The sequence below is a fragment of the Pan paniscus genome, chromosome 6, assembly GCF_029289425.2.
Source record: "Pan paniscus chromosome 6, NHGRI_mPanPan1-v2.0_pri, whole genome shotgun sequence".
Classification (NCBI taxonomy): domain Eukaryota; kingdom Metazoa; phylum Chordata; class Mammalia; order Primates; family Hominidae; genus Pan; species Pan paniscus.
This window is the reverse complement of record NC_073255.2, coordinates 40,167,346-40,181,852: the sequence shown is the minus strand read 5'-3', so window position 1 is coordinate 40,181,852 and position 14,507 is coordinate 40,167,346. Positions and strand designations below refer to the sequence as shown.

Below are 14,507 nucleotides of genomic sequence, written 5' to 3'. Positions count from 1 at the left end.
TTTCCCTCAATGTTTTACTTTTCATGTTTAGATCTCTAATTCATTTGGAATTTATTTTTGTGTATTCTTTTTTTTTTTTTTTTTTTTTGAGACGGAGTCTTGCTCTGTTGCCCAGGCTGGAGTGCAGTGGCATGATCTCAGCTCACTGCAAGCTCTGCCTCCCGGGTTCACACCATTCTCCTCCCTCAGCCTCCTGAGTAGCTGGGACTACAGGTGACCGCCACCATGCCCGGCTAATTGTTTTGTATTTTTAGTAGAGATGGTTTCACCATGTTAGCCAGGATGGTCTCCATCTCCTGACCCCGTGATCCGCCCACCTCAGCCTCCCAAGGTGCTGGGATTACAGGCATTTTCGTGTATTCTTTAAGGTAAAGATCCAAGTTCTATTGGTACAGATAACCAACTGGCCTGGCACATTCAATAAACAGAAAACCCTTTCCCCAGTGACTGGTGATGCCATATCTTTCACAGGCAATGCTTCCATGCATTTGTGGGGGTCTGTTTATAGCTCTCTAGTGTCATCCCTACCAATGCCACATTGTCTTTATTATGAGAGCTTTATATTAAGCCTTGATCACTCTTTAGGGAAAATTTCCACACTTTCTTCTTCAAAAGTGCCTGGCAATTCTAGGCCATTCTTTTTTCCATGTTACTTTTAGGATCAACTGGCATGTCACGGGAAAAATGTGTGGGTTTTTTACTTGTGATTTCATTGAATTCATAGATGAACTTGAGGGGAATTTACATCTTTATGAGATTTATTAATATTCTGTCTGTCCATGAAAATGGTATACCTCTTTATCTATTTATCTTCCATGTCATCCAGTACCATTTTATATTTTCTTCATAGATGATTTTCATGTCTTTTGTTAGATATACTTCTAGTCAACTTATAGTTTTGTGGGTATAAAGCCTATTTCTAGTCTATTTTCTAATTTGTTGTTTCATGTAAACATGGATATTGCTGATCATTGTATATTGATCTTGCATCAATTGATCTTATTAAGATCTTAAAAGTGCTAATAGTTTATAATCCTCTTGGGTTTTCTGTTTAATCTATGAATAGTAGTAATTTACCTCTTCCTACTGTTTTTTATATCTAAAATTTTTCCTTTGTTCTATTGCATTGGTGAGAAAATCCAGTATAATGTGGAACAGAAGAGGTAATAACAGGCCTCCTTGTTTTTGCTGACTTTAATACAAATATGCCTACAGTTTCACCATCAAGTATAATATTTGCCCTTGGTTTGTGACAGGTTAAGGAAGTTCTCTTGAATTTATGGCTTGCTAAGGATTTCATATCATAAATAGCTGTGAAATTTTATTACATTCTTTTTCTGTATTTACAGGGGAAATTACATGATTTTCTTCCATTACTCCATGACTTTTTTGTTAAACCATATTTACATTCCTGAGATATTTTAAATTCATTACTCAATTTAATTTACTAATATTTTATGTAGAATTTTTTTCATATATGTTCATCATGAATATCATTCTAAAATTATTTCTTGGTATTTTCTTTGTTCAGTGTTGTTAAGAAGACTATAAAATTAGTTGTCTATTTCCCCCTTTGCTTTCAATTATCAGTTTGTATACCAGTCCCACCATCTGATGTTCTTTTTGCCAAGGAGACTTTTATCTATTAATTATTCATGATGTATCCAGATTTGTTATTTCTTTGTCAATTTCATTTCTATTTTTCTAGAAAACTGAGTACTTCATTTCATTTTCTTTTAAGATTTTTTAAGTCTCTACTCTCTGTAGTTATGGCCTCTTTTTCATTTTTTACATCTGCATAGTTGTCCACTTATTGTTTAAGCCTATTTGAGTTGGCTATTCTACAACTCAAAATTAAAGGCATTCTGATTGACAGAGACAAAGACACAGGGAAATGTGGTGTACATTCATACCATAGCAGTGAACTCAGGACCTGTCTTCCACACCACCATGACGTCTTCATGCTCTCCTCTGCTCCTCACCTCTTGTCCTTCAGGACTCGACCAAGCTGATGCCTCCTCCAAGAAGCCTTCCCCAACCAACCCCACCCCAGTGAGCCCGGATGTTTTTCTTTTGCTTCCCTCCATAACACCACTTATCAGTCTGAATGGAAATGATCTGTCTCTCCTATTAACTTGGGCACTCATCCAGAGCAAGGAAACCATATTCATCGTTCATCCCCAGAGGCAGGCAAGTGCCTTGCACATAACAAGTGCTCAACAAATACTTTCTCAACAAAGCTGTAAATGGAGCAGTGTGGTGCATGTCAGGAAGAGTAGACCAAGGCCAGGCCTGGAGAGAGGACTTTGCCCAGAACATAACATTCTCAAGCTATGAAAAGATAGCAGCCATAAAAGTACATGCACAGGGGGCTGCATGTGTAAAACCAAAGAGCTCACCCCCTTGGGTAGGCAGCTTGCCCTCTGCCTGTCTGTTGCCTCTTCCTCTGTGTCAGCCTTATTTATACTGGGGACATGGCAGGGTGCCTCCTGGCCAGGAGCCCCTGGCTGGCAAGCTGGGGTGGCCACTGCTTACTCCAGTTTCTGTCTTCATCCACTCCCCTCCACTTCTCCACCCACCCTCACCCCTGCCATGAGGCAGATAAATCATGGCAACCGTGGAGGATGCTGGGCTTTGGAGCCAAATAGTCTTCAGTGAAGTCTTGCTTCTGCCCCTTCCAGGCCACGCACTCCTGGGCAATTTGCTTCTCCTCTCTGCCCCTCAGCTTCTCTCTTCCCCATCCTCAGTCCCAAGATTCTAACTTTTGAGCATGCAAGAAGCTGTATGAACTCATTTCTAAGTCCCACTGTAGTCAGCAACTGTATATTCGGCAGTGGGATATGGGCCTTTGTCATTCAGGGCCAATTATCCTTTCTGCTCCTCACATCTCCCTCCACAATCTTATCTGCTGTTCGATCTCCCCCTCCCCCCATTTTTTCTTAAATTCTCTTTTTACTAGGCGGAGGAGGCTCCTGGTTAGGAAAAGCCCAGAAGCAATTTAATGGTACACTTAATCCTTTTGTTGTTGTCTAGCCCTTGGAGGGCAGAAAGCCAGGTGCTCCCATTGCTCCTCCTGGGTAACTCAATTAAAGGAATTAAAAGGCTTCGGTTACATTATTAATTTTGAAGCTGTGTGCTTCTCACTCAGTAAGGACCCAGGAGAGCTTCCAATGCAGATGTTCTGCAGACACTCTACCCCAGACAGTCACGTGGCAGATCATCCCTAGAACCCCTCGCCTATTTGCTTAGCATGGAGCAAGACTCTCACACAACTCTCCCTCTCATGTGACATTCACAACAACCCTGTGACTTGGGAAGGACAGATATCTTTATGTTTCAGGTGCTTTCCCAAGGCACCGAGGACACCAAGCACCTTTGCTTATGGGGCACACCTAACTGAGGGTAGCACACAGATAGGGAGGAGCTGTCTCATTTTACAAAACTGCTGGTGACCAAAGTGAATGGTCAGGAATCAGTACCCAGGGTTAGGGGTACTGGGGGGCTCAGGGCCCCAGGGTCAGTAGGAGCTTGATGTGCAGAGTTGGCAGGATTGTGGCTGTAGATGGCACTGGAGGCATCAATGGATTTGCAGCTTCACTGGTGGTGAAAAGGCAGTGCTATGACAAAGGAAGGGACAGCCAGCTCCGAGAAACAGCCTGCCAGACCACAGGGGCCTGGATCTGTAGCCTTGGCAGGCAATGTAAGAGCTTCATCCCCAAGCAGTCAGCATAGGATGGTTTATGTTTGGTCTCAAAAGGGCCCTAAATCAAAGTGGCTTAAAACAATACAGATGTTCTTGTGAGTCAGTAGGGAGCTGGTATGGGGCAGGGGAATGCTTTGCCCCATATAGTGATCACTCAGAGACCCAGGCTGATGCAATTTCCATCTTCTCGTGCTGCCCTCTCTACATGAGGCCCAGAACTCACAGTCTCAGCCGAGGAGAGAGCATGTAGAATTGTGCACCTGCTCTTAAATGCCTCCACCAGGAAGCAGCATATAACCTCTCATTTCATTGGCCAAAGCAAGTCAAACGGCCGTGTGTTATGTTACATTATGGTGGAGGCCAGAGTGTAATCCTCTCATATGCCTGAAAGGAAGGGCAGGCTGGATATATTGTTCTTAACTGCCACCATAGTACTACTTGGATCAGCTTGGGCCACCTTGCTGGAAGATCCCTTTTGAATGGGACAAAGATGGTACACTCATCACAAGTTCTCTTTATAAGCTTGGCTCACAGCCCACCTGATAGGGCCTGACCACAGCTACAGATACCTCTGCCCACACAGAGCTCTTTAAGCTTTTGGGGGCCAGCCCTCTGCCATGCTGTTTTAGTCTTGTGTAGGAGAAAGAGCTGAGAAACAAGCCATGTGACATTTCTCCCGACCTGTGATCCTGAGCAAGGCATTTCCTGTTCTGTTCTTTTTCAATACTTCTGATTATTTCCAGGAGGAAAATTGTAGACTGGGGCCACTAGATCTCCCATGTCTTTCTAACACTTATTAACCTCTCTTTGTAACAAGGAAGAAAAAGATCTGTATCTCAGATATAGGTAATCCTATTTTTTTCTTGTAATATTCATTTTCATAAACACCATCTATTTGAAACAAGAGATACTAGTTCTCAATCTACTTTTTGATGTGTTTCTTTTGAAATACAGTTATTTAAACTTTCAAAAACAGTTAGCTCACAGAAAGCTTTAAGAAAATCATAGTACTTGTTGAATGAGAGTTGGCCCAAGAATGTGAAGGTGTTAAGAAATGACTGAGGTTTGGCAGAGAGGCATCTAGTAACACCTCGTTTTTCCAGTGAGAAAACCACAGCAGAGCAGGATTTGAACTCAGGCAGTCTGGGTCCCGAGTCTGTCTTCTGGATGTTTAACCAGTACTTGCCAGCAGTGTAACCTTAAGCACAAATGATGTGAAGTATATGGGCCTCAGTTTTATCATCTGGAAAATGGGGATAATAATTGTGCTTATCTCAGAGGGTTTATGTGAAGATTAAATGGGTTCAAATATGCACAACTCTTAGAATAGCGCTGATAACTTGATACTGATTATTTCTGTTATTACTGTTTCCACTATCAGTCTCCACCTCGAGTGCACTTCTCTCCAGCTGCTTTCCTTTTGCAAATCAGGCCTGGGACTGAAGCTCACTAAAAGGAGGCAGTTAAGTCTTGTGGTTTATTCTGTTTTTATTTATTGGAGCAAATGTTTTCCTTGAAAATTAAGTAATTGAGTTAGCGATCACCAAACTAGGCCAAACTGGGTCTGGCCTTTCCTGCAATCAGTGACTTCAAAAGCAGTTGTTGCTTAAAAACAGGCAATGTAGCTATTGGCCCCCTCCTCACTCCCCAATTCTCTCAATTCATTTCTTTGTTCAGTAATCTATTTCACATTCAGGTGGGAGTGGCTGACTGCCTGGCTGCAGCAGCTCCTCTCTATTAATCTGGGGGAGCTGGAGGCAAGCGGGAAGATGAAGTACAACAAGCTAATTGCTGCATCAGACATGTGATGTCCCAGACCCTAGAGCAGCCCACACAGGAGCAGAGACAGATACTGGAGCTGGTGATGAGGAGCATGTCAATCACAGGGGGATTGGCAATCCACAAGAACAGCTCACAGGCTGGCCTCCCTCATCCTCTCCTACGACTACAGGCTGAGATCAGGCACAGTCTTTCAGGGGCCCAGCCTTCCACTGTTTTCTGCACAAAATCGTGTAATGGCTAAAGGGCCTGGACTCCTGAGTCACAAAGTGTGGGGTTGACTTCTGGCTCATTAGCTGCACAAGTCTTAACAAATGACCAAATCTTCCTGAGTCCCTGTTTCTTCATCTGTAAAATGAGGATACTAATATCTACCTTAAAGATTTGCTGTAGAAATAAAATGAGATCACTAATGTAAACTAGTCAGTAGAAAATAGCCTCTGATCCCATTTTATGCTGCTTTGTGTTCATGAGTGTAAGGCTATGAGAAATTGCAATAGGTTAATGAAACAACTATTCTTCCATCCACTTTCCTCTTGGTCAAACACTCCTGCCCAAACCAAATTATGACCCTTTTTTTCCCTTCACAGATTGCTTTTGTTTTCCCTTTTTGAGTGCTTTTTTTTTTCATTTTATAATACTGGTGCCCTTAAAATGGCAGTGCTGCTGTCACCTTAAGGGAATGATAAATAATTGATTACTAGATCAATCTTTGGTGCATTTCTTTCCATTATTTTTAGTGCACACACAAGCAGGGTTTCATCTGGCTAGTCTATAATCACATGTCAAACTTTTTTGTTAAACAGTAAATCCGTGGGATATGAGTAAATGCTATTCATACAGAATCCAGAGTCTATGTACAAGCAAATTTGGAAAACATCTGGTTGAGCAAAGTTTAAAAAATTTACTTTAGGACCCTTCCAAGCCTTTACTATGCTGATGTGTGAAAGAACAGGATAGGATTCAGTGTTTCCCAAACTTGTTTGCCTGTAGAACCCTTTCTGCCAGGTTGGAACACTTGGAAGGGCTGGTGCCTTGTTAAGCTTCTCAAACTTCACTGTGCACATGGATCCTAGGGCGTCTTGTTTAAATGCAGATGCAGATTTGGGAGCTCTGGGATTGGGCTGGACACTCTGTATTTGTGCCAAGTGCTCATGGGAAGCTCATGCAACTAATCTGAAGACCACATTTGGAGACTCAAGACCCTAAGGGGCTATCACATGGCACAGATGTTTGGGGAAATTCTCTTTACTGGGAAACAGCAGAAGAATCTAGTCTCAAATCAAAATATGTTTGGGGCAGTGGAAAGAATACTTACGAGGAGTTGAAACATCCAATTCTAGGTGAAACAGAAGAACTGGCCCCAGCTGGGGGAACTTGGATAGGTCATTTCTCTTCTTCAGATCTCGGTTCCCTCATCTGTAAACATGAGTAGGAGATGCTGCACTAGTAATAGTAGCTAGCCCTGTAGAGCTGCTGTGAAGATGAAATGAAATTTTGTGAACCAGCACTTAGCACAGTCTCCAGCAGTAGGCCAACACTGGTTAGAATGTTAAGCCACCTTCACACTGAAGCTAAAACTTTGTGTTGGAATCACACTTATGGTTGCCACAACCCTCTTAGTTTTCCACAAAATACATGGCTCAGCCATGTTGACCCAGACTTACCTGCCTTCCCTGCCATCCATTGCCTAGATCGGGTTGAGCAGATGTAGGTTGTCCCATGTACTGACAGACTGTCAGAGGCTGCCGAGAGCCCTGTGCTGAGAAGGATGCTGTCAGGGCTCTATGGGAAAGAGCTCCTTGACCGATTAGCCATGTCTGCTATGGGTGTTGAGAGGAAGAGCATATGCCACCCACTGTTGCTCCCCTGGCCCAGCTCCCCACTTTGCTTATAATCACACAACTTTTATAAAATGATGGCAGCCTCCCTTCTCATGCTCAGCCCACACTTAAAATCTCCTCTTTCTTCAGGGCACAAAGCCAACAGGTAGCCATGCAAGCAGCTATTGACCCCACACTGCCCTGCCTTCCCCACATTTAAGTCTGGTCGGCGGGCTCAGGCCTATGTTCTAGGACCAAAAGGAGCGACTCTCCTGTAGGGAGGCTTTAAGAGGTTCCCTGAGCCTTAGGTTTTTGCTAATCTCACAGATGTCTGATTGTTCCCAAACTGGCCTTATCACCATTCTCTATTTTACTGGGGTTGAAAGGATCTTCAGGCCACTTCAAACATGGGTAAAGCCATCGATGCCATGCTCAGTGACCTCTGTCTTCAACTGCTTCTGCCCCAGCCCATATTGCTGTAGTTTCAAAGGCTCCCACTTCAGTCTAGGCAACTTATCCCTGCATCCAGAGAAGTGGTGCTGCATCCTCTTCCTCAGACCAGAAGCCTCTGCATCATCATGGATGCTTTCCTCTCCCTTGCCAACTCATGCCTGGCAAATCCACATCCCGTTGCACAATGTTTGGAAACGACAGGCGCCCACAAGGCTAATGTACCTCACATCACCATTCTCAGATTCATAGAGGTGAGCCTGGGTGCCTGTGAACTGCCCCCGTCCCTCCTCCTGGGACCTGACTGATTGGCTCAGGGGTCAGCCTGAACCCCAATTGGACCATGCAGCGTCCCTTCCATGGGAGTGAGAGAGAAGGCTATACAAACTCAAGAGCTGTCATGGCCTTGCTTCCACCCCCGACCTCTCCACTCCCCACACCCCACCTTCCCCGCCCCCTAGGCACATGGGGAGGCAGAGGAAGCCAATCTGTAGATACAAAGGAGAATGCAGAAGGTGAAGAAAAGAAAGGAAAGAGGAGAGACAGAGAGCCCTGGCAGTAATGCTCCTCTGCCCAGGGTTCTGTCAAACACCACTGTGCCTTAGTGATAAAGCCCCCGTTCTGCTTAAATCAGCATATGGGTATTTCTGATTTAAGCAACTACAAAAATTCTAACCACAAGGTCCCCCAACTCTATCATAGTGATATGGCTCAATCTGAGAGTTTGTTTCCTTCTCAACTGGCCCCATCCAGGATACCACCCTTCACACTTAGATGGTTGCAGTAGTCATCTAGTCATCTGATTTGTCACTTTTGTAAGATTATTGTTTTTCTAAAATTAATACAAAGGAAATAAACATGAAACATGGATGTATTTTTCCTATTCATAGACAGTCCCAATTCCCCATAGTTACATTCTTAACTCCTTTGCTCACTATTCGAAGTTCTTGTAGATTTCAAAAACATGATCAATAGTCACTACTCTTAAAGTAACAAAGAAGGTGATACAGCAGATGCTGCAAACTGGCTCATTCAATGCTCATTTCAGCCCCTTCTAGCACCTTCCAATCCCAAACAGGCTGGAAAGTCAAAGACTGCATTTCCCAGCTTCTAGGGTTTTGGGTGCATTTAGTTTCCACCGATCAGTACATATATGAGGATTATGAGGAACTGAGTCAGATAGAGGGAGAGAGGCAAGGAGCACGTTTCCTCTCCTGCATTCAGAAAGAAAAAGAATGACAGTTCTGGAAGTTCTCTCAGAGAAGTAAGGAAACCCTTAGCCCATATCTTCTCCCTTCTCATTGGCCCACATTAGACCATGTAATCATAACTGCATCCATTGCTGGGGTGAGTGGATGATATTATGTCGATTAGTGTAGGCCTGAGGCAGAGGTGTCCCCGCTCCTAGAGCCAAGAGTGGGGACATTTCCCTCACCACACATGTGAGGCGTATGGAAGAGGTGGACACTGAGATAAAATCCCAGATGATGACAAATAAAAGAAAGATGTTGGAATGGGAAATACAAAGACTACTTCTCTGCTATAGTCTAGGTCCCTCCAGGGCAAGAATCTAGTCCAGTAGTTCTTCCAAAATGCCCTCAGTAATCATTCATGCACACATTTCTATTTCCACTGGGCTTAAAGTGACATTGGCTAGCAGGTATCTGTCACTTTGTTTTCCTCTTTAGTTCAAATTGCCTCTCATCTGTGGGGGCTATGAAAAGTGGACAGGGGCAATCTATGAAAGTGTTAATTAGAACCCAAGTTTGTGAATTCCCTTTGGTGAGTAAAGCATCATCCATATTTTCTAAGTTGGTGACAGTCTAGGAGTTGCTGTCTTCAGTGGAGTTAATGTTGCAAGCATATCTTATTATGATGCCAGCCATGTGCCCTCACTGGAAAATAGAAGTGAATAGCCTCCAACAGCCCCTACCCTGGGTAAGCTTATACTTTGATGAGGAAGAGAGTCATTTACCAAATAAACACATGTCATTACTTATATGCTAATTACAAGTGCTCTGAGTGCCAGGAAGGAAAAGCATGGTCACTGGAAACACCTTATGCCTCAGTCCTTCCCTGTGAATATCACATTTCACTTCCTTGGCCCAGCCGCCCCCAACACATAGCTACCTTGGGCATCATTTCTGAGGGTACATGGCCAAAGCCATAAATCTGTGCCCTTGTTTAGCGTGGCATGTCCTCTCCCTCTAATCCAATCTCCCCTCTGTGTGTTCGCGGTGCTCGCTGATTCGGTTTGACAGCTATTTAATAAACCGATCTGCTTGCCTTTGACATGAGGCAGAAGTGGTGGGTGTTGAAGAGCTGCGAGGCCCTCGTGGACAAGGAAGCCCTTTCCCACTCAACACTCTTCCAGCTCAGTACAGATAAATTGTGGAGAACTGGAAATTAACCCAAGCTATCTTCTTTTCTTAAGAAAAAAAAAATCACTGGAGACCCAAGAAGCAGAGCAAGTACCATAAGTGAAAGAGATGGCAGAAGAAATCACATTTCCTGGCTCTCAGGGCAGGGGTGAACCAAGATCAGGAGCCTGGGAGCCTTCCTTCAATCTAGCTTTTATCACTTCAAAGCAGAAGGTCTTAAAGGAATGCCCTTTATGATGGATTCTGTCTTCAAAAACATGAAAGAAAAGGCATATTTTCTTAAGCCCAGTTGCTGGAAGCCAAGCAATTTCTCCGAGGTGCTTGGGCTGCAAATCTCCGTAATCAGGATGCAGTTTAGTGTGGCAGAAACAGCACTGGTTCCACAATCAGCAAACCATACCGGGATTCTGGCTGCCTCTCACAAGCTTTATGACTTTGGGTCATTTTTCTCAGCTCTCTGACCCTCAGTTTCCTTCTTTATAAAATGGGCATGCCATTCACCTCACAGGGTGGTCATTAGGATTAGATGAGAAGGCATACGGGAACATTCATAGTACATAGTAGTTGCTCAAAGAATGGTAGCTAATTTTATTGTTTATTGATAGTACTTAAAAAAAAGCACATCTGCTACCCATTCCATCTCCAAGTAACTATGTATCCCTGTTTTTTATTGGCGTATCAAACAGAATATATTTACTTGCATTGCACTTGCATTGGTGGAGCCCAGGATCTATTTACTCTATGTTTTCAGCTTTGATCTTAGGGTGTAATATCATTTCTCACATTCTAATATCTCTTTAAACAAAAAATGGAAGATGTACAAGCCAGGTCTGGGTTATTTTTCAATAGGAAGTTTAGACCATTGGCTTAAGAGTATGCAATCTCCCCTGAGAGTGGATATGTCTATCTGGCTGGGCCAGTCAGAGCAGATGTGGTTTCCAGACTAAATCTAGGTGTGTTCAACAGCTAAGACTGAGAAGAGCCAAGGGGTTTGAGTCCAAGCTGTTCTTCATGGACCAACAACGGTTCAAGGTAGAAAGTGAAGTTTGGGTGGCAAAATCCAGGAGCAATGGTTATGCCAACTACCAAGTATGACAATTCCAATTACATGTTCAGGAACTGCAAAAATGATACTGGGTGGTTCCAGGAGGCCAGTGAGCCTGCGGCAAGCTGGACTAGGTTCAGGGCTCCAATTATTATCTGTTCCTCATACACTCTAATTCTAAAAGGTAGGCCATGGCTGCTTTGGAGGCTCCTGGGCATCAATGTCAACTCCCTAGGTCAAGACCTTATGTTATCCAACAATTTCTGAAATACCTATATATATTCTTCTTTCTTCATTGCACAGTTATCTGAATAAGTAGCCAAAAGGAAGGACTGGAAAAATTACTACTGAGTGACTGGGAGAATTACTACCAAGTGACTGGGAAAATTGCTGCTGAGTATGCATGCTGTGGCTTTGCAGAATTGTTCCTTCAAGGGACTTGGCCTATACTTCGGTCAATGGTTTCCATGTCTGAGAACAGCAAGGAATCTTGAATTTTCACTGGGGCTGCTGTCCACAGGCATCTGACCATTCATCCTTGTCTTCTTTTGATTGCACATATTAAGCAATGCTTTTGTTTGTTGCCCAACTCTCTCAGCCCTAGGAGCACAAAATTCTGTCAACCACCTTCATCTCTCCGTTGGTCTGTCCTCAAGGCCACCACGCTGCCTTTGCTGCTTATTGTAATAATTGTGCCCACATTGCTTCTGATAGTTAAGCGCTGCCACCTACCCTCTACGATTTTGGGATCCAGCCATCCCCTTTGCTCTCAGGAGCTCAGTTTCGTATTCACATCTCCTGTTGGTAGCCCTGGTCTATGAAGACAGTCACCGCTGAGCTGCATGACAATTTTAGCACATTCTTTGGGCCCTCCTCCCAAACTTGGTCAGTTGGTAAATTTCCTGGCCTTATGAAATATACCTGTTCTAGCATACCCAATTCTTCGAGGCTTTTGATTCTTTCCTCCCTATCTGCCACAGCAGTTCTGCAGGTCGTCCTTCACTTAGTGGAGGCCATCACTTTTCTCAAGCTTCCAAAAGCCATTCTAGCAACCCATTAGCCTGACTTAGGGATCCTTGCCAAGGAGTTAAATCCTAGATACTGGAGAGTTCCCCATACCAATACACTCTTCTTTATCCAACTTTATTTCCTCCTCTTTTGATCCTGCACACGCAGGGACCCATCAGTACATACTAGCTAGATCCTAGCTTTAACACTTGTTATTGGTCTTATTGCCAGTAAGTAAGTGGGATGGTGTGAGAGGCAGTGAGATCCTGAGTGAGGACAAACATTGTTTTGTAATTATTTCATTGTGCTTTTTGCATGTTCTTCAAGCAAGGGGAGGGCTACTATTTTCTAACAGGTAAGAGTGAGCCACTTACACCAAGTGGGTTCCGGGTTATTTAGGCACTCAAGATTTTCATAGCAGATATTTCACACCCAATTATCAGGGTCTCCTTCATTCTGAAACAGAGTTCTGGCCTTTGGGAGGGAGACCTGCTAGGCTGAGAAGTCAAACTTCTCTTAAACTCACTGCTTATGAACCGGTGATTAATCATCCTGAGCTGGTTATAATCTTCTAAGAATCCATGCATGCAGCAACAGCCACTTGGTGCCACAGTCTTTGTGGTTACAACTTTTCTCGTTCCACTCAAGTTCACCAACTAATGTATTCCCATCCACTGATGTCCTAACCACATCCACTGTCAGTACAGGTTGTAACCATCACACCACGCAGTCTGCTAAGGAGCATTCATGCTCCACATCCCACTAAAAATGGGATCTCGTTGACAGCCCTGGCTGTTTATCCAGGTTTAAAATCCCATTTTAAATTTCACGTTCTAGGACCAATTGTAGTTCCATCTTCTAGAAACAAATGCTGAAGTGGAAAGTTATGTGCAGAAAGTTTACTGGTATATACTCTCAACAATAAACCTGTAAATAAATGAAGAAAGCTGGATTGGAAAGAGGGAGAAGCTAATCCACAATGAAGCTGCAGCTAAGGCTTTAGCTAATTCTATGGGGAGCTTTGGAGAAGGAATGGCTCTTCAGAGTGTCTTAAAGTGAGGCAAGCAGGGCAGGTCTAGGAATCTCTGCACTGGACAGTCATTTGTTATGGCTCAGCCCTTGCAAGGGAAATGTCTGGGCAAGGCAGTTCCCTGTGACCAAGGGCAATGCTCAGTCGGAAATGCAGGTGTGGGTTATCCTAGCAGCTAGGGAGTGGGCATGTCGGCCTTGAAGAGGGCAGCCGAGCAGAGCACCACAGTATCCACTTCATCATGTAACCAATATCTCACTTAAGATATAACACATTTCTGTCACCCTAGAAAGTTTCTCAGACGATTTGTCATCAACCTCCAGCCACTCAACCTCCCACCTCCCCACCACCAAGAGGAAACCACTGTTCTGATTCTATCACCACAGATGAGTTTTGCAAGTTCTTCAACTTCATATAAATGAAATCACAAAGAAAGTAATCTTTTGTATTTGGGATATATCTTTTTTAGATTTAATCGGACTTTTGTGAATGTCAGTTTTTGAAATGGTTAGTAATATTCCATTATACAAATGCACCACAAATTGTTTATCTATTTACTTGTTGATTGACATGTTAGTTATTTTCAGTTTCTTGCTAGTAAGAATAAAACTGTCATAAACCGTCTTGAACAAATCTTTGTATGAACAAATGCCTTCATTTCTTTCAGATAAATATCTTGGAATGAATTTGTGGCTCATGGAGAACATGTGTTCTCATTTTTGTTGTTGTTTTATTTCGAGTCACTTTAAACAAAGTGACTATTTTTTAAAAATATTAAATGTATTATATACCCTCTATATAATATACCAATAAACTATTTTATTGAGGTATAGTTGACATGCAACAAATGGCTCATATTTAAAATGAGCATTTTCGTCATCCTCTCAAAAGTTCCCTGTATTCTTTGTAATCACTCCCGTGTATATCCCCATCCCCATCCCCCAAGCAACCACTGATCTGTTTTCCCTTACTATAGTTTGGATTTTCTAGAGTCTTAAATAAATGGAATCATATAATATGTACTCTTTTGGGGGGATGTTTGTCTTTTTCACTCAACATAATTGTTCTGAGATTCATCGATGTTGTATGTATCAATAGTTCCTTCCTTGGGAATGTGGTGTTTTTTTTGTTTGTTTGTTTGTTTGTTTTTTGACAGAGTTTTGCTCTTTTGCCCAGGCTGGAGTGCAATGGCGTGATGTCAGCTCACTGCAATCTCCATCTCCCAGGTTCAAGTGATTCTCCTGCTTCAGCCTTCCAAGTAGCTGGAACTATAGGCACCCACCACCAT

The 14,507-nt window shown here is 43.2% G+C and overlaps 1 long non-coding RNA gene across 1 annotated transcript in view; it reads right to left on the bottom strand.

Moving 5' to 3' along the window:
* Window positions 1-14,507, bottom strand: part of LOC130541695 (uncharacterized) — a 63,411-nt gene that overhangs the window by 17,262 nt on the left and 31,642 nt on the right. The window contains exon 2 of the long non-coding RNA XR_008955781.1: window positions 6,801-6,901. This is a non-coding gene — a long non-coding RNA (uncharacterized LOC130541695). The remainder of the gene's footprint in view (window positions 1-6,800; window positions 6,902-14,507) is intronic.